Here is a 21,875-nt window from a genome sequence, read left to right as displayed (position 1 = left end):
CCAGGCTTGTGGTATTTTAGTAGTTCCTAATTGGTGTGGTCAGCCATGGTATCCCTTATGGCTTTCATTACTTGACTCACAGCCAATTATTTTTCAACCTGATGTTAACCTTCTACGATCTCCTTGTAGACAAGTACAACATCCTCTTGCCCAAAAGATGTCACTGATGGCTGCACGATTATCCGCCAGGCCTTCAAGGAACGAGGTGTGACTGAGGACGCAGTTGATTTACTTATCAATTCTATTTCCCATTCAACCCTACATCAATACTCTAAACCAATCGGTGATTGGGTTATTTTTTGTTATTCAAGGAATATTAAAATTTTTAAGCCGCAAGACGAAGACATTATTCATTTTTTAACGGATAAATTTAATAATGGTGCTAATTACAGCACACTCAACACTGCTCGTTCAGCTTTATCTTTAATTTGTGTTACTGAAATTGGTAAAAATCCTTTAATTTCTCGCCTTTTAAAAGGCGCTTACAATTTAAAACCAGCTAAGCCTCGCTACGATCGAGTTTTTAGCCTAGATCCTGTGTTAGAGAAATTAGAATTATTAAGCCCTTTAAATGATCTTGATTTACCTGCTCTTACTACAAAATTAGCTGTTTTGTTGGCGTTAATTACTGCTCATCGTATTCAAACTATTGCATCTATTAAAAGGTGTAATATTTTGAAGAGAGGTAATAATTATGAAATAGAAATATCTGATAAGATTAAGACTTCTAGACGAGGTGTCTCTCAACCTCTCTTACTTTTACCAAAATTTTTACAAAATTCAAAACTTTGTATTGTTTTAACTTTAGAAAAATATTTAGAAAAAACTTCTGATTTAATTGTTAATCCAAATAAATTATTTATTACTACTGTTAAACCTTTTAAAGAAGCGTCGAAAGATACTGTAAGTAGGTGGATTCGTTCTTTTTTACAAAGCTGTGTAGGTAATGACTTTACGTCTCATAGTTTGAGACATGCATCTACCTCTACTGCTTTTAAAAAAGGCGTTAACCTAGATATTATTAAAAACTTAGCTGGCTGGTCGGATAAATCAAAGACTTTTGAGAAATTTTATAACCGACCAATTATTCCTGATAAAAATACTTTTGCTGAGACAATTTTATCATAATTGTATTTTGTTCCTCTATGTGTGTTCATTAAAATTTAAAAAAAAAAAAAAAAAATGTAAACTGTTTTGAATTTAGTTCTATTTTATTTAAATTATGTTCACTGTAGCTCTGAACATCTACTTAGTGATCTTGAGAACGAAGCTATAGATATAATTGTAAGATCGAGCGAGCCTGGCGAAGCCAGGCGAAGCTCGATATTAATTATATCTATAGCTTCGTTCGAAGAGATCACTCCCTCCCTGCTTCGTTCATAATTTTATTCTTTTCCCTCCCTGCGATCTCTTCTTTATTTAATCTTAGCTAAACTATATGATTAATAAACAAAGCGGTTGCTAGGGCGTAAAGCTTTTGTTTTTACTTTTAAATATGTGGTAAGTATAAGCGTACATGGACGGTACTACTTAGTGATCTCTTCGAACGAAGCTATAGATATAATTAATATCGAGCTTCGCCTGGCTTCGCCAGGCTCGCTCGATCTTACAATCATTTCGTACCTAAAAAATGATGTTATCATATGTAAAAAGTATAAAATAAAGTTAGTAAATTTCTAATACAAGCAACGTCAATATTTACAAAGTAAAATGGTAAATTTTAAACGCAACGCTAAGAATCAAACTGTAATTATTGACTTGTTCGGACTGATAAAATGTATATTTTAAAAGTATAATTTTTACTGTTTCAAACGTTAAATTCTCCCAGAGTGAGACCCCCTTCTCTTTCATCTGAGTTCCCCTTCTCCTCATAATATAGACTGTATATTAGAATGGCAATTTTTACTGTTTGAAACTGTAATTTTGAAAGATGAAAGAGTCGTTATTTACTATAGTGACAGCTACTAATCACTTATTTTGGATATTAAATTATAAATCTTGGCTTTTATACTTTCTACATTAAGTTCTGTAATATATATATTTTTTTCACCCCGATGTCCGCTTTACTGTTTGAAACTATTAAAATTAACCGGAATTTGATTGAATATTACAGTTTACTTTTTTCCGTGTATGCTTGTTTCGAAATAATAGTTGAATAATAAGACTTATAATAATTATTAAAGACGTTTTGGGGAAACATTGTGAAAACGATGAAACTTGCCAGCAAGTAAAATTCGCAAAGTGTTCGAAGGAAAAAATTTGTACTTGTCCCGATCAACCAAGTGCATTGAAAGTGAAACAATATTGCAAATCTCCAATGGATGGTTTTTGCTGGTCTAAAGATGATTGCTCAACTAAAGAGTCTATTTGCGTTAATAATACGTGTTCATGCGAAAACGGAATGGTATTTTATAATAATAAATGCGTAAAAGGTAAACTGGTTAATAAAACTATAAAAACAAATTTGAATTGCAGATAATATTGAAGTATAATTTCAGTTTTCATTAATATGCCATGCCTAAAACACAGCGAATGCAGTTCTTATTTGCCCTTTTCAAAATGTTCTCCATCCTATGAGTGTTCTTGTGATACATATTATTCTGATCACATAGGCCGATGTGTACCTGATCCAGTAAGTTTTTGTACACCTTATTATCCCTGCAAATTAGAAAATTCAACTTGTAATAAGCTTGTTTGTGAATGCAAGCCTGGATTTGTGTACCGACAAAACGCATGTATTCCTAGTAAGTACACAACTAAAAAGTTAACTTGATTTAAGTAAGAAATTTCTTGATCTAAAAAATTATTCTTGAATTTTACGTTATTTAAAAATTTTTTTACTTGATACAAATTAATTAAATTATCCAAAATTATAATCTTGGTTTACGATTTCATTTTTTTTTTTACACTAATAGAAGGATTTAGTTCTATTTAATAAGATTTAGTAACAGATAACTAAATGATCTAGTTACAAACCTTTCATTACCAAATATTTAGTAATAGGTACACGGAAAAAAGTAAACTGTAAAAAATAACAGTCGATTTATAATAAGTAATGATCAACTGCTAAAAATTACCATTTCAAACAGTAAAATCGTAATTTTACTATTCACTTTATAATATTTACCATTTAAACGTTACAATTTACTCTTTACATGGAAAAAAAAATACTATTTCAAACAGTAATATTCGCTATGTAAATGTCTAAAATGTTTAAGTATAATTATTAAGAATTCAGACTTTGATATTTATCATTTTGTACCTAAAAAATGATCTTATGATATGTAAATAGTATAAAATAAAGTTAGTAAATTTCTAATACAAGCAACGTCAATATTTACAAAGTAAAATGGTAAATTTTAAACGCAACGCTAATAATCAAACTGTAATTATTGACTTGCTTGGACTGGTAAAATGTATATTTTAAAAGTATAATTTTTTATTTGAGACATCTATAAAATTTAAAATTAAACAAGTTTTTAACATATCAATAATAGACAAATTGAAAAATGTAAACTAATCTCTACTGAGAAAAGATATAAATAGAAGCTATTTATTGGGAGTATGTGTGTTTTAAAATGGAAGATAAATCTCCAAAAATCGAGCTTAATAAAATATTCTGAGTCAGTGAATAGGTTATGTATCACATAAACATTGGAATTAAAGCATAGCCATCTACCGACAATACTTACCAAAAAAATATTTAGTACCTGTTACTAAATATTATTTTGTGCAAATAAATATTTATTTCCATGTTATAAAGCTTTATTCATATAACGAAATCATTTATTAAACTGTAACAAATAATATTGATGGGTATAAAATATTTGTTAGTACTTCGTACTAAATCCTTTTATCAGTGTATCAATTAAATTATTTTAATTAAATCCATAGGCAGAATTAGTGTATAAATTTGACTGTATTTAAAAGAAAAAATATGGAAAACTCAAAGTGTTAAAAAATTTATCAATTAGTTGATTTATGAGCTGGAAAATCTATAAATTGTTTTAAAATAGTCAATTTTTCAAAATTTGAAACCTATTCACTTATCAATAGACTTATTGATAAAAATTTGATTCTCTAAAAATTGGACCTAATTGAATAATTTCTTAAATTTTGAAAATCTTCAATATTTTTAATCGAGAAAATTGTTCTGAAAAATTTGATAATTTTTGAAAAATCTTTAATTAAGTTAGAGATTTTTTTTTATTTATTTTATAAAAAGATGCTTTTTTTCTTCCGAAGTAAGTAATATGATGATTATGTTGTAGTTTCTCTGAAAGATTCTTGCATAGATGATTATAATTGCCACCCGATACCCAATGCAATATGCTCAATAGATAAAAAGTGTGAGTGTGCTGAAAATCACGAACTAAAAAATAAAAGCAGTTGTATACCAATGCTTGGTGGGAATTGTAAAGAGGACAGCGACTGCATAATAGTAAATTCTATGTGCAGTAACTCACTTTGTCAATGCAAACCAAATTTTGCGAATCTCAGAGAAAATGAATGTATGTTAGGTAAGTCGACATCAGCTAATTTATTTTAAAAACGAAATAAATCAATCATTTTTGACAAAAAGTTGGAACTAATTTTCAGTTGGATTAGGAATGAATTGTATATATGACGAAGATTGTCGTGGTTTAATAAATAGTAAATGTTCTGACAAAAATACATGTGAATGCATTGCAAATTCTGTTAAACTTAATAGCACAATGTGTTTTCCACTTTATAGTACGCATCGTCAACCTAACTGCTTGAATAATAATAGTTGCCGATCCAATGATGGCTCTGAGGACTATAAGAATAAATACAAACCAAGTAAGTCAATGTACTTTACACCTAGGTGCAGAGATAATTTCACCTTTTTGCAAAAAGTCACTGAGAGACAATTTTATTTAATAGTAATAAAAAAGTTCATTTAGACTTGAAAAAAAAATTTAGTTAATATTAATAAAATTATATTTCATATAAATAAAATTTTATTAGTATTTAATAAAATTTTCTTAAATATTAATATGTGTTTATTAAAATAACCACGAGCGTCGCTTTCGTTTGCTGTCATTAATATGCGAGTTTGTAATTGTTCCAAAAATTTGACAGTATGCAAATAATCTCAAAAAAAAAAAAAAAGAAAAACGGTTGACCCTGAAGGCCATCCCTGCAACTTTCCGCTAATTCCATACCTAGGCGCTTAAAATTGCACTTATGACGTTTTCGAGCTCTTCGAGCTCAAAAATACAATTTATGTGTTATTTTGAGCTCTTCGAGCTCAAAGAGATAGCTTTGCTATGCTTTTGAGCTCTTCGAGCTCAAAAGACTTATCAAAATTCGATGAAACACGATTTTTCTAATTTTCAAACTGGTGTAGGTTTTAAAAAATCAACCGATTTAACCGTGGTAGGCGGCGATCGATGTGGTTTTTTGAGCTCTATAAATGATTCTGAACAAAAAAATTGATCTGACGAAAAATTTCGGAGTTATTACAAAAAAACACTTTTTTTGACAATGATATCTCACGAACGCATCAACCGATTCTGACGCTCCATGTGGAGATCGATGTGGGATTTCAAGGTTAAGAGCTGATTATTTTTTGAAGTTGATCGGTTCAGCCAATTCGGAGATATTTAAAAAAAAAAAGAAAAAAAAAAAAACTTTTTTTTCACTTTTTTTGCAATTTCTCGAAATCTACTGGTCCGAATCGATTCCAACTTACAGGAAATCTAAGTTTGGCGAAGCCCTTTCGAATGATACCAACCGCGATGAAATCGGTCAAGCCGTTCAAAAGTTACGAGAGGTATACACACACACACACACACACATACATACATACAGACGTACGGACATCATCGTGAAAATAGTCAGGAAAGCTTCCTAAGACCTTGAAACGTCGAGATCCGATGAAAACTCGATTTTCGAAAAACGGGGTAAAACCAATAACTTCCCGATTTTTGAAAATTTTCAATTTTTTTAGCGGGAAGTTAAAAATTAATATTGATCAATTTTATTAAGGTGTATAAACATATAAAAGTTAAATGTGCTTAATTACAATACATAATTCATGTTTTATAACATAACATAAATTTGTACACGGAAAAAAGTAAACTGTAATATTCACTCGGATTCCAGTTCATTTTTATAGTTTCAAACAGTAAAGCGGACATCGGGGTGGCAAAAATATAAATATTACAGAACTTAATGTAGAAAGTATAAAAGCCACAATTTATAATTTAATATCCAAAATAAGTGATTAGTAGCTGTCACTATAGTAAACAACGACTCTTTCATCTTAAAAAATTACAGTTTCAAACAGTAAAAATTGCTATTTCAATATATAGTCCATATCATGAGGAGAAGGGAAACTCAGATGAAAGAGAAGAGGGTCTCACTCTGGGAGAATTTAACATTTCAAACAGTAAAAATTCTACTTTTAAAATATACATTTTACCAGTCCAAGCAAGTCAATAATTACAGTTTGATTTTTAGCGTTGCGTTTAAAATTTACCATTTTACTTTGTAAATATTGACGTTGCTTGTATTAGAAATTTACTAACTTTATTTTATACTTTTTAAATATCATAACATCATTTTTTAGGTACGAAATGATAAATATCAAAGTCTGAATTGTTAATTATTATACTTAAACATTTTAGACATTTATATAGCGAATATTACTGTTTGAAATAGTATTTTCTTCCATGTAAAGAGTAAATTGTAACGTTTAAGAGGTAAATATTATAAAGTGAATAGTAAAATCACAATTTTACTGTTTGAAATGGTAATTTTTAGCAGTTGATCATTACTTATTATAAATCGACTGTTATTTATTACAGTTTACTTTTTTCCGTGTGGCATAAATTAAATTACAATTCAAAATTTCATTACTATTACATAAAATTGTCTCTCAGTGTGTGATTCGTGGATGTTTATTTAGGATACAATAAGATCAAATGCCAAAAAAATGATGATTGCAAACTAATCTCTTACGCGAAATGCATTGACCACACTTGTTTATGCAAAGAACACTACGCCATGATAAGTAATACGACTTGTGCGCCAGTATTGAGCCAATATTGTCGGCCGCTGGAACAATGCGCTACCATAAACTCGGAGTGCATTGATGGAAAATGCCAATGCGAAGCTGGTTATGTAAATTATTTTAATAAAATATGCGTGTCAAATGCTGGTGAGTAATGATTAATGATGTACCTTTGAGTTTTTTATGATCAGGGGTGATCCATCTCAGAATTAATTGCAGGTAATTTTGGAATATCCTGTAAAAACGACTACTATTGTATTGATTTTAAATATGGGGAATGCTCTCATGAAAAAAAATGCACGTGCAGATCAAATTACGTCGCTCTTGGCGATGATCAGTGTATAGCACTTATAGGCGAGTATTGCGAATCGGATAGCGAATGCATTTCTTACAATACTGTATGTGTTGATCATAAGTGCAAGTGCCCGGAGAAATTCATTATGCAATCGAAGTATCAATGTGATCGGAGTAAGTAGTATACTTTTTGGGTGTATTATGCATACACGGAAAAAATTATTTTTAAAAATTACAGGTATGAGGGTGTTAAATTTACATGGTTAAATAATGGAATATTCATTAGAAAAAAAGTGTTAAATTTACAGAAATAGATCTATAAAAATAACATAAAGAAACAGAAAAATTTTTTATATAATTATATAAAAGTTTTGATCATGTATAATTTTATACAATTTTATATAATATATTTTTTAAATGGGAAAATTAGAAATTTTCGGAAGATGTATTGTATTGTATTGTGTTTATTGAATATGCCAAGGCAATTAGCTGAATGGCAAGAAATTTTACATACACAGTAAAAAATTTTCCGTCAATGCGTCAAAAAATTTTTATGTTAAATATTTAACACTTTTTTGTGTTAATTTAACACTTTTCTGTATTAATTTAACACGATAAATGTTAAATTTACACATAAAAGTGTTAAATTTTTAACACAAAATTTTTTGACGCAATGACGTAAAATTTTTTACTGTGTAGTTTTTAATAAAAACAGCTTACAGAAACTAATTTAATAAATTTTAACATGACATAAATGTAGATAATAGGGTGTGCCTAGTGATGCGAAATGATGGTCATTTTCAACTTTGGTGAAATCACGAGCAATTGACGAGCAAATGCCTGTCAATTGACGTCATTTTTTTTTTTGGTCAGTCACAAAAATTCATGAGCATTTTGTTTTCTTTTTACTAAAATTCCTCTCAAAAAAAATCAAACCAACATATTTCATATGGAACCTTAATATTTTAAATATTTAAAACGAAATTTGTCTGAAAATTCTGACGGTAATAAACAAATTTGGCTTGCTCAACTACTTAGATGGAAAATGACCGTCAAAAATTTTTCGGTCATTTTTTGTTCAATTTTTTAGACTTAAAAATCCGGTGAAATTTGTTTGCTGAAATTGATTCTACAGATTATTTGTTAAAAGCAATCACTATATCTATAAATACAAACACAAAACTTATCTAAAAATTCTGACGGTAGTAAACAAATCTGGCTTGCTCAACTACTTAGATGGAAAATGACCGTCAAAAACTTTTCGGTCATTTTTTGGTCAAGTTTAAAAATTTTTTTAATTTAGCTTTTAAATTAAATCGCCATTCAATTCGAAAAATGACCGGCGGTCATTTTTTTTAGTTGGTCAATTGACGTCAAATGATGAGCAATTGACGAGCATTTGATGAGCACATGCTTTGCTTCACATCACTAGGTGTGCCAAAATGTAACTTCCGTGGAGAACCTTTTGATATTAGAATTTCGAGTTCCGCTTTTAACAGGTGCTGTGTTTCAGCATTTCCTGAGATATTTTAAGGTGAGACGATATATTTTATTTTCATAGAATTTTTTAACAGGAGCTTAGTTTGGGCATTTCCGCTGAAAATTCAAAATTTGGCCGGAAGTGCCCAACTAAATCTCCTGTTAAAAGTTCTATGAACACCAAATAAATCCTTTCATCCCGAAATATCTCAAGAAATGCCCAAACACAACTGCTGTTAGAAGCGGAATTCAAAATTCCAATTTTAAAAGGTTCTCCACGAAAGTTACATTTTGGCACACCCTAATAGATATATTATATTATAAAATACATTAGATGTTGTTGGTGTATTAATTTGACTATGAGTTTAAATTTTTTTCGTTGTAAATTGAACATTTTTTGAACATGCTAAATTTACATTTTTTGCAGTGTAAAATTTATATTTTTCCTGATGTAAAGTTTACTTTTTGGATTGACAGTTTTTTTAATGTAAAAATTACATTTTTATAATGTAAATTAAAAAATTTGTTTGTATGGTAAATTTACATTTTTTCTATATAAAATTTACATTTGTGAAAAATACCATTTTTCTATACGATAAATTTATATTTTAACATCATAAAATTTACATTTTTCATATGCCAAATTTACATTTTCCGGTTGATATTTTTTATGAACCATAAATGACATTTCTAAAATTGTAAATTAGAAAAACACAATTAGGATTGTTAGTAACTGATTTTGTTTCTACAGTTTCACTTGGTAAAACTTGTAAACAGGATCATGATTGCCAAATTGCAATAAATAATTCATTATGTTCAGAAGATAAAGTCTGTGTTTGTACAAAAAATCATTATACACTGAGCAGTTTTGAATGTGTGCCTTACTTGAACGAAAAATGTACAACCGACGATGATTGTCAACCCAATTTTTCTGCCTGCATTGACAATTATTGTCAATGCACTCTCCTTTATCGATCTGTATCGTTTAATCGATGTGAACTTTGTAAGCTAAAAATTTCTGTCAAAGTCTTTTTAATCATAATTACGCAGCTTCTACTAATCAAATCGCACTTTTCACTGTTTCAGTTGGTTCTTTGTTCAACTGTAAAGAAAATCTAGATTGTGGCGATACCTGGCACAACATATGTTCTAAAGACAAAAAATGTATTTGCAACAACAATAATACTTACATAGATAAATCCACATGCTCGCCACTTTTAGGTGGATATTGTTGGGTGGATCACCAATGCGTTGTTCCAAACTCAATATGTTTCGATTTTCACTGCAAATGCCGTGATGATTTTAGGCCTGTCTCATCCAATATGTGCATGCCCGTAAAAACATAGTGTCTAAAAAGAATGCATTGGAACATCAAACAAAATATAACAAAACATAATAAAGATAATTGAATGTCTTCGATAATTCTGTCATTATTTTTTATAAAAGCTTAATGATATCCAAAGTTCAATAAATTTTTAATTACGTCTCTATTACAGGTCAACAACTTTGGCAATAATAAAACCATTGATGAAAAATTATCATTCTAGGTATTAATATTATACGTTGAAATTTTGTAATTCTACTAATCTATATAATTAAGAGAATAAGCAAAATTTTGAGGCCAGTATATTTATATGATAAAATTGGTTTTTATGATTAAATTTGGTATCGTTGAAAAGGTATTGACTTGAATTTGAGCCTTTTCAAGGTTTCATATCATTCTCACCGATAGTCAATTTACAATGATAAGTATTCAGGCTGCATTCGAAAATACTCTATCTCTAGATAGATAATTAAGAAATTACCTTGTATCTCGTGAACTATTGACGTTCTTAAAGATATAAGCTCATCCCGATGTTACACTCATCAAGACCTTCCATTTGAATACCCACATGCATTTTTGATATATTTTTCATTTATACATATATATAACATATGTTTTAAAGATATAAGCTCATCCCGATTTTACACTTTTCAAGAGCTTTCATTTGACTACCCACATGCATTTTTGATATATTTTTCATATATACATATATATAAATATATAAAATATATGAGAAATTGATGTGGGTACTCAAATGAAAGGTTTCAATGAGTGTAATGTCGGGATAAGCTTATATTTTCAAAAATGTCAATCGTGCACAAGATAAAGGTCATTTCTTAATTATTGTTATTTTTAAAAATGTAAGCTCATCCCGATGTTACACTCATCAAGAGCTTTCATTTGAGTACCTACATCAATTTTTCATATATACATATATAATATATATGAATATATGAAAAATTGATGTGGGTACTCAAATAAAAGGTCTCGATGAGTTTAATGTCGGAATGAGCTTATATCTTTAAAAATGTCATTCGTGGACAAGATAACAATGTCAGTTCTTAATTATTGACATTTTTAAAGATATAACCTCATCCCGATGTTACACTCATCAAGAGCTTTCATTTGAGTACCTACATCAATTTTTCATATATTTTTCATATATACATATATATAATATATAAAATATATGAAAAATTGATGTGGGTACTCAAATGAAAGGTCTTGATGAGTGTAACATCAGAATGAGCTTATATCTTAAAAAATGTCAATCGTGCACAAGATACAAGATCATTTCTTAATTATGTATCTAGAGATAGAGCATTTTCGAACAAGCTTAAATACTTATTAGAAAAAACCGATTTTATCATATGACTATATCCTGAACACAAAATTTTTCTTATTCTCTTAATAACATAGATTATTATTAATTTTTTTTAACATGTTCTATATATAAACTTAACTGACTGTCCTTGCGTGCTCTGTCATTGGTACCACTTAAGTAACCACAGACTCGACATACAAGCGTGGGTGTTCCATTCCTGGTGGATTCTTTCGCTTATTATAAGAGATAATAAATGAAAGTATACTGTCGGTGTCAATCTTCCCGAGAATTTATTAATAATATTATTTTTTATTTTTTTTATTTATCATTTTAACATCGTACAATATTTAAATCTTTTTGTGCGACGATTAGATGTGGATTGTCAAAGAGAGAAAAGTTGAGAAGCCGGTTGTGTTTGATTGCAGCAGGTGGTCGTTTATCAAAAGTTTTATGTTTTTATTTTTTAAATATTTGTTCTTTTTATTTATTTATTTTTAATAGTATATGTAAAGCATTAAATTGTTAAATATTATTAAGTGATTAATCGCTAATCAGATTTGCATTTCACATTTTATTTTATCACTTTTAACATCAAAGTATCAAGACAGCACTTATCAAGGTAGATTTAATTTATATTACGCAAAAAATAGATTTTATAATCATTCTGGAGATAAAAAAAAAATTGTGGAGATAATATTTTGAGGAATGCTAAGTACGTGTAAGTTGATATTTACTTGCGTATTATTTTTGTGGCTGTAAATTAAATAATAAAAAAAAGGGGAAAGGAGAATAATGATGAAAATCTTAGACAGACATCCAGAATAATATAAAGCCTCACGTTCTTTTACTCAGATATAAATCAACTGGGGTCAATTGGATGCCAAGACATTACGGCTCCCACACTTGGCCGAATTTATCTGACGTGGAGATCGATGCCGAGTATTTTCATTTATTATTTTTAATTGTCTATCTCGAGATACATAATTCAGAAATAACCTTGTATCTTGAGAAATATTTACGTTTTTAAAGATATAAGCTCATTCCGACGTTACACTCATCGAGACCTTTCATTTGAGTACCCACATCAATTTTTCATATATTTTATATATTTATATATATGTATATATGAAAAATATATCAAAAATGCATGTGGGTACTCAAATGAAAGCTCTTGATGAGTGTAACAACGGGATGAGCTTATATCTTTAAAAATGTCAATAATTAAGAAATGATATCGCTATTTTGTCAACTAATGACATTTTTAGAGATATAAGCTCATTCCGACGTTACACTCATCGAGACCTTTCATTTGAGTACCCACATCAATTTTTCATATATTTTATATATTTATATATATGTATATATGAAAAATATATCAAAAATGCATGTGGGTACTCCAATGAAAGCTCTTGATGAGTGTAACAACGGGATGAGCTTATATCTTTAAAAATGTCAATAATTAAGAAATGATATCGCTATCTTGTCAACTAATGACATTTTTAGAGATATAAGCTCATTCCGACGTTACACTCATCGAGACCTTTCATTTGAGTACCCACATCAATTTTTCATATATTTTATATATTTATATATATGTATATATGAAAAATATATCAAAAATGCATGTGGGTACTCCAATGAAAGCTCTTGATGAGTGTAACAACGGGATGAGCTTATATCTTTAAAAATGTCAATAATTAAGAAATGATATCGCTATCTTGTCAACTAATGACATTTTTAGAGATATAAGCTCATTCCGACGTTACACTCATCGAGACCTTTCATTTGAGTACCCACATCAATTTTTCATATATTTTATATATTTATATATATGTATATATGAAAATATATCAAAAATGCATGTGGGTACTCCAATGAAAGCTCTTGATGAGTGTAACAACGGGATGAGCTTATATCTTTAAAAATGTCAATAATTAAGAAATGATATCGCTATCTTGTCAACTAATGACATTTTTAGAGATATAAGCTCATTCCGACGTTACACTCATCGAGACCTTTCATTTGAGTACCCACATCAATTTTTCATATATTTTATATATTTATATATATGTATATATGAAAAATATATCAAAAATGCATGTGGGTACTCCAATGAAAGCTCTTGATGAGTGTAACAACGGGATGAGCTTATATCTTTAAAAATGTCAATAATTAAGAAATGATATCGCTATCTTGTCAACTAATGACATTTTTAAAGATATAAGCTCATTCCGACGTTACACTCATCGAGACCTTTCATTTGAGTACCCACATCAATTTTTCATATATTTTATATATTTATATATATGTATATATGAAAAATATATCAAAAATGCATGTGGGTACTCAAATGAAAGCTCTTGATGAGTGTAACACCGGAATGAGCTTATATCTTTAAAAACGTCAATATTTAAAAAAGTACAGTGCAATTTAACAAAAGTCATTATTCAATAAAGCAAAATTTTATTTATTTATAGTTTACTAGTCACGACAGTCACATAGTGACTGCAAGGTTGCAGGGATTAGGAAGAAGAGGAAAAGGGGTTTAGGGTTTAGTGGGTAGGGGCGCTAGTGTCGAGTTTTAGTATGACACTGCGTCGAGTCGCCACATATCCAGGCTAAACAGCTATGCCTAGAATCCGTAAAAAGGATTCCCCTCCCCCTTTAAAAAAAAAAAAAAAAAAAAAAAAAAAAAAACAAAAAAACATAGTGACTGCAAGGTTGCTAGTAATAATAATAATAATAATAATAAACATTTAACCTATAGGGCAATTGGCGTTGCATTATAATTATAATAAATTGAATCGTTAATCCGTCTTCGGAGCCGTGAGATTATTTTTGTTTTAGATGTTATTTTATTTAAGTGTTAATTTCATGTACTTAATAATTAAATATGACTTTTTAGTTTTATTTTAAATTATCTAACGCAAGGATCTATAATAGATACAGTTTAGCGAAATATGAGGCTCTAAACTTACATATGTATAGTAACAGCGTCGGAGGAGAAGTAAAGCCACATGAATATTTATGACGATGCAATCGTCCGTGTATAATTGCATGGCGTATCTCTCTTGAGAGGGACGTACGTGCAGACTAGCCCTTCGGGCTTCTGTGTAACTCGGGTAGCTGAATAATGTCTAATCATGACGCAAGGAAAATCAAATATGTCCAAAGTGATTCAATTTATGGGATACAATCAAGTTTTAATTATCAATATTATGAATTTTATAATGGAAATTAAGTTAGAGGGAAATAAAAAGCCAATAAAAATTTTTATTAATGTTCATTTATAAATTTACACAGAAAAAAAGGTTCACTTGAGCTAAGAAAATATTTTTCTTCCTAATTATTTTCTTGAGCGAAAAAAAAATTTTTTTTTTGACAAGAAATTTCACTTATTCCAACAAAATTAATTCTCTTGCTTTAAGAAATACGTATCATGATCCAAGAAAATTTATTTAAGTCAAGAAAATTTTGTAGTTTTGAGAAAATTCAGCCTCGAGCTCCAAAAAATTTAGTTCTTGATAGAAGAAAATTTTCTTGTCTTGAGAAAATTTCTCTTGCTCGAAAAATTATATATAAAGATAGAAGTAAATTTTCATTAATATTTTTATTGATTAACATGTCAAATGGGAAGATCAAATAATATTGCATCATTTTTTTTCATTCAATATGTATAATTGTACGCTACAGTAATATAAAATGGGTATTTAATATTCTCGAGAAAAATTTTCTCAAGGTGAGAAAATTTTTTTCTCAGCTGAAGTAGGTGGCGCTGCTTCCCTAAAGTATCTAAAAATTTTGATTAAATATAAAAATTTATTGTATCAACACGGAAAAAAGTAAACTGTAATAAATAACAGTCGATTTATAATAAGTAATGATCAACTGCTAAAAATTACCATTTCAAACAGTAAAATTGTGATTTTACTATTCACTTTAAAATATTTACCATTTAAACGTTACAATTTACTCTTTACATGGAAGAAAATACTATTTCAAACAGTAATATTCGCTATGTAAATGTCTAAAATGTTTAAGTATAATAATTAACAATTCAGACTTTGATATTTATCATTTCGTACCTAAAAAATGATCTTATGATATCTAAAAAGTATAAAATAAAGTTAGTAAATTTCTAATACAAGCAACGTCAATATTTACAAAGTAAAATGGTAAATTTTAAACGCAACGCTAAAAATCAAACTGTAATTATTGACTTGCTTGGACTGGTAAAATGTTTATTTAAAAAGTATAATTTTTACTGTTTCAAATGTTAAATTCTCCCAGAGTGAGACCCCCTTCTCTTTCATCTGAGTTCCCCTTCTCCTCATAATATCGACTATATATTAAAATGGCAATTTTTACTGTTTGAAACTGTAATTTTTTAAGATAAAAGAGTCGTTATTTACTATAGTGACAGCTACTAATCACTTATTTTGGATATTAAATTATAAATTGTGGCTTTTATACTTTCTACATTAAGTTCTGTAATATTTATATTTTTGCCACCCCGATGTCCGCTTTACTGTTTGAAACTATAAAAATTAACCGGAATCCGAGTGAATATTACAGTTTACTTTTTTCCGTGAAGTATTTATGATAATTTGAATTAAGAAAAAATTACTACCACCAAGAATATAACTTCAAGAAAATATTTACTTCGGCCAACACAACTTCGGTCTTCTTTCAGGCACCCGACAAATTTTCTTGAGTCAAGAATTTTGTTCTCCAGTCAAGAAATTTTTCTTTCTGTGCATAAGCATCGCGATCGTTTACGTAATTAGTAATCAATCGCAGTAAAAAATAATTTTTTTTCAATATTTTCTTGAATATTCATGGCTAATTATATAAACGACACACACTTTAAAAGGTAGAATAGTAATCAAGACATTTAATATTAATTTCATAAAAGAATAATCTCATTTTATGTAATTAATTTGTTACAATAAATTGATAAGTCTTGTAGCATACAAAGGAAAATTTGTTGTTGATAAAATATTAAATTTATTAGAGAATATGATTAAAATGCCGAAACCTTCTATACAAATACCACCGAGATATGTTGCACCACAACACAAAATACGTAATAGGTTCTTATCATTAGCTTTTCCAGCTATTTTGCTCTTGCTAATATCTTTAGCCGGTACTTTGTGGTACTTTGAATTCCGTAAACCGGCAGTTGAGATTGACCGAGTGAAAACTTTGTTAAGAAAAGTCGAAATCGGGAATTTTAAATATTTTGAATCTGTCGAAGAAACAGTTGTTGGGAGATTATTGTGCAACTTTGAAGATGGATTTGAAGACAGCTTTCCAAATTGGAAAGAAAACGCGTCAAATTTAGTTAAATTGTGCAAATTTGGAAATAAATTATTACAGTACTATTTGATTCACAACGACTGTCGGTATTTGGATGTTGCTACCCGGATAATTTTGACCATTGACAGCAACCTTTTATCCAAAATGAATTTCCAATCTAACGATATTAAATTTGATGTATATAATATGTGTATATACGTCGCAAGATTCTTTGTAATTTACCAAGTGGCTGCTGATGATTCAAATGATGAAAATGAAGTCATCAAAAAAACAAAGAAAGTTTGTCATGATTTTATCATGAAATTGATTCCTATGTTGAATCGAATAAAAGTTTGGGATTTTTCTAAAAGTCCGCAGTTTAGTATTTACAGCAGCATCCCTCGATTGTTATCGGCTTATTTATATCAGTCTGACGCTTATAAATCTGACATCAAAAGTAAAGACATGGTCAGTTTTAAGGATAATTTAAAGACGTGGATTCCGGCTAAGGGTTCAAATGTACTAGAAGATTATAATTTTTATTATGGAGTGTGTTATGCCTTCGATTTTTGGAAAGAATAATTATTTCTGCATCAACGAAATGAATTTCCTTCGGAAATTTTATTTTCAGAAAGAATATTGAAGTTATATAATTAATCAAATTGAACATTTTTTTGAACGATGATTTAGTAAAGTTAATTGAAGGGAAAAATTGTAAAAAAAATTCTAAAAAATTTCTCTGTACTTTAACTATTGATATTATTAAAGATATAAGCTCATCCCGATGTTATACTCATCAAGACTTTTCATTTGAGTACCCACATCAATTTTTCATATATTTATTTATATTATATATATGTATATATGAAAAATATATCAAAAATGCATGTGGGTACTCAAATGAAAGCTCTTGATGAATATAACATCAGGATGAGCTTATATCTTTAAAAACATCAATAATTAAGAAATGTCCTTGTATATTGTGCACGATTGACATTTTTAAAGATATAAGCTCATTCCGATATTACACTCATCAAGACCTTTCATTTAAGTACCCACATCATTTTTTCATATATTTATATATATATATATATATATATATATATATATATATATATATATATATATGTGAAAAATATATTAAAAATGCATGTGGGTACTCAAATGAAAGCTCTTGATGAGTGTAACATCGGGGTGAGCTTATATTTTTGAAAACGTCAATAGCTAAAAAAATACAGTGTAATTTAACAAAAGTCATTATTTAATAATGACTGTACGGTTGCTAGTATATAATAATAATAAATCTAATAATTTTTACAGTTTTTTTTCTAAATAAAATTTTAATCTGTAAAAATTAATATTTAAAATGAAACTTATAAAAATATTATTTCAAATTATAATTTTTTCTTTTTTTCTGTTAAAGCTTCACATTTCAGAACGACATATAATTTTAATATTATTTTTCCTTGCACTATAAATTAAAAAAATAATTTTTAATTGCTATGAATTATAAAATAATCAAATTTTTCTCTTAAAATCATTGTAAGTATTTTAATTATTTATAATAAATTATTGTTTCCAAAATTTGAAAACTGTGAACATTTCATTATAATAAGAATAAGAATCAAATTTAACCGGCTGATTTTTGACATTCTTAATAACACTCCTAAATTTATCCATTTCTTTGCTAGCAATATCACTTTTGTACTGGGGATAATTATTCAAATAAAGCGATAACAATCTTGCAGTATTGCCACGAATGAAGATATTATTGTTTGGAGTTTTTACTTTGTTTAATTCAGGCACAAGTTTCATAATAAAATCATAACAAATTTCATACGTAGAGGGATTGTATCCTTGATGAGCGAGGTATTGATACGCGATGAAAAACCTCGCACACTCTTCTGAAAGCTTCTCGGAGTTCCAAATCACGCTGTCCAAATTGACCGTCTCAAGAACTTTAATATAGATTACGTCAATTATCTTGGTAGTAGCATCTAGGAATTTTCTTTCGCCGTAAATCGCGTAATGTTGTAGCACTTTAGTACCGAATTTACAAACTTTTGAAAATTTATCTGAAAATCTGTCCCATTCGGGAAATGCCAGAGTGAGTTCTGCTGCAGTATCAGAATTTTTTACGAGCTTATTGACAATTTCATGCTCTCCGGGCTCTAGATAAGAGTAATTACTCATGCATATTCTCTTTATTTCCTCGCATACGGGGTCTTTTTTGTATACAATGACAAAAAGGTATACAGCAATGGCATTTAATGTCATTAAAATCACGAGGATAAAGATAAGTGTGTAAGTTGCTTTTTCACCCATTCGAGGTACTCTGCTTCTTATTGCGTCCATTGTTAAAGTCGAAGATTGATAAGAACTTGCAATTGTAGTCTAATTAGAGGAATTAGTTAAGATATATGTTTGACTATGACTCAATAGAAGGTTTTAATTTTTATGTGACTGTAATTTGTCTTATAAATAAATTGACATGAGTCAATAATGAGCTACGAGCAAGTTACTCATTACTGTGTCATAGATAATTAAAATTTGTTACTGCTAAAAAGACTGATTAAAAAAAAATTAATCTTGTGAACTATAAATAAATGAAATTTTGCTTTATTAAATAATGACTTTTGTTAAATTGCACTGTACTTTCTTAAATATTGACGTTTTTAAAGATATAAGCTCATTTCAATGTTACACTCATTAAGAGCTTTTATTTGAGTACCCACATGCATTTATATATATATATATATATATATATATATATATATATATATATATATATATATATATATATATATATATATATATATAAATATACAAAATATATGAAAAATTGATATGGGTACTTAAATGAAAGGTCTCGATGAGTGTAACATCGGGATGAGTTTATATTTTTAAAAATGTCAATCGTGCACAAGATACTAATTCATTTCTTAATTATTGATATTTTTAAAGATATAAGCTTATCCCCATGTTACACTCATCTAGACCTTTCATTTGAGTACCCACATCAATTTTTCATATATTTCATATATTTATATATATTACATATATGTATATATGAAAAATATATAAAAAATGCATGTGGGTACTCAAATGAAAGCTATTGATGAGTGTAACATCGGGATGAGCTTATATCTTTAAAAACGTCAATATTTAAGAAAGTACAGTGCAATTTAATAAAAGTCATTATTTAATAAAGCAAAATTTTTAAATGCTATTAAAAAAAAAAGATCAATTAAATATAAAATACATAAAAAAAACTTACAATGTAGCCCTCCCGTAGAGTGTATCACAAAAATGTATCGGTTATAATTTGGATAAGCATTAATAATTTATAACGTCAACTTGTTAAGAATTTTTTTGGTTTACTTGCACTCTGTCAGTTGGTTTATCATTTCAAGACCACCGATGAGATGACCGGTGTAATGTACTCCGATTCTTTTTAATAATCTTCCGTACACGTAGTTCTTTATGCTGTACACAATTATAAGAGTTACTTAATGTACATTTCCTTTTTATTTTATGAGCATGAATTAATAAAATAACATTTTTTGCAGGTGATAAAAATTTATTTTATTCCTCAAATAAAATTTTCCAAGTGTTTTATTTACTGCATCAAAATAAAGATGAAAAATAATTAGAGGCTTAAAGTGACTCAATCAAGCCCATAATAAATGAAAAGATTATTAAATGTCTTCGAGTTTGTTGTCAGTTGGATTAAAGCAGTTAAAGACTAATTCTACAAAGGCATACTTGGCATTCATTTGGCGTAAGGAACATTAAGAGTCTCCAAGAATAGGTAGCGTGGGTGGTGTACATCACCCACGTGCGTGCACTTCAAACACATTATATCAGCCAGTTTTGTTTCAACTGACGTTTGAAAGAGAATTCCATGGTCTGCTGGTAAAACAAAGCGTCCAACTTGCGGTATAGGTTACTTCAAGAATTTTGTTTCTGACTTACGTTTATGTCTTTTATCTTTTTTACCCGAAACAAATGCTTGGATATCAATTTCAGTGGAGAAATCTTCTCATTTTCACGAAACGAGTCTAGAAAAAATTATATTGTAGTGGCAATCGTCCAATAATTGTCAATTTTTAATTGTTAAATTGCACGGAAAATAATTTTCTTATAAATTTATTGTTATATTTTTGTTACAGACTAATAAAATATAATTTACGTGCACTATGAATGTAAAAACAAAAAAAAAATACAATAAAATTTTATGAATAAGATAAGTGAAGGATAGAGTAATGGATTAATCTGCTTTCAGTATCGCTTACTTCTAAAAGAACATTGTAGATGGTGTTTTTCAGCTGTAAAACACGCCGAGTTATCTCACACGACCTGCAATCACATCTCTGCACAAATACGAATGTCAAGTCGCTTTGATAAACAAATAAATGCTTGTGTATTTCAGAAGTGAATGTTAATTGAACTACTAATTAAATTATTTAACCAAACAAATTTACTTATCATTTTTCATGTTTGTCTACGCTTGTACTTCTCTGTGTGAAGACATGATAAATGATATGGTGATGACATATGACATGTAAAGAATAACTTGCGTCAAAATAAACATTCTTACTTGATTGAAGAGAGAAAAATTTTACTTACATAATATTAATTTTATTTTAAAAAGATTAATGGTTAAAATTAACAAAATTTTTAATTTAATGTCTAGCAGTAATTATTTTAACGATATTATTTAATTATCTTAAAAATTAACAACCAACAAAAAAATATTTCTGACTTTTTCCAAAAATTTGTATTGTTGAAAATTTTTTCGAATAATTTTTAATGATAAAATATTTGAAACTTAATTTTTAAATTAATAATCAGCAAAAAAATTTTCTAATTTTTATGTTCTAAGTAATAAAAATGTCTGAAGATAAATAACAACATTTATTTTTTACAAACTGATTGATAATACTTATGCTTGAATTATAAAACATTAATAAGTGACTATTATGCAACAAAAATTGTGACCGCAATGTCCTTGAGATAATCATTACATTGCATTACATTATTGTTATGTCCAAGATGATCTTATTATCTGTTAGTACGGTTCAATTACAAAAAAAAAAAAAAACGAGCTCAGATGG

At 28.5% G+C, this 21,875-nt stretch overlaps 1 long non-coding RNA gene across 1 annotated transcript; it reads right to left on the bottom strand.

Moving 5' to 3' along the window:
- Positions 1-10,026: 10,026 nt before the first annotated feature.
- Positions 10,027-21,295, bottom strand: LOC123267071. Its single transcript, XR_006509959.1, has 3 exons — positions 21,054-21,295; positions 20,036-20,819; positions 10,027-10,161 (listed from the first exon to the last, which is right to left on the bottom strand). It is a non-coding gene; the product is annotated as an uncharacterized LOC123267071 (long non-coding RNA).
- Positions 21,296-21,875: the final 580 nt, after the last annotated feature.

This window comes from Cotesia glomerata, linkage group LG6 (genome assembly GCF_020080835.1).
Source record: "Cotesia glomerata isolate CgM1 linkage group LG6, MPM_Cglom_v2.3, whole genome shotgun sequence".
Lineage (NCBI taxonomy): Eukaryota > Metazoa > Arthropoda > Insecta > Hymenoptera > Braconidae > Cotesia > Cotesia glomerata.
This window is presented reverse-complemented; position numbering and strand designations above follow the sequence as displayed.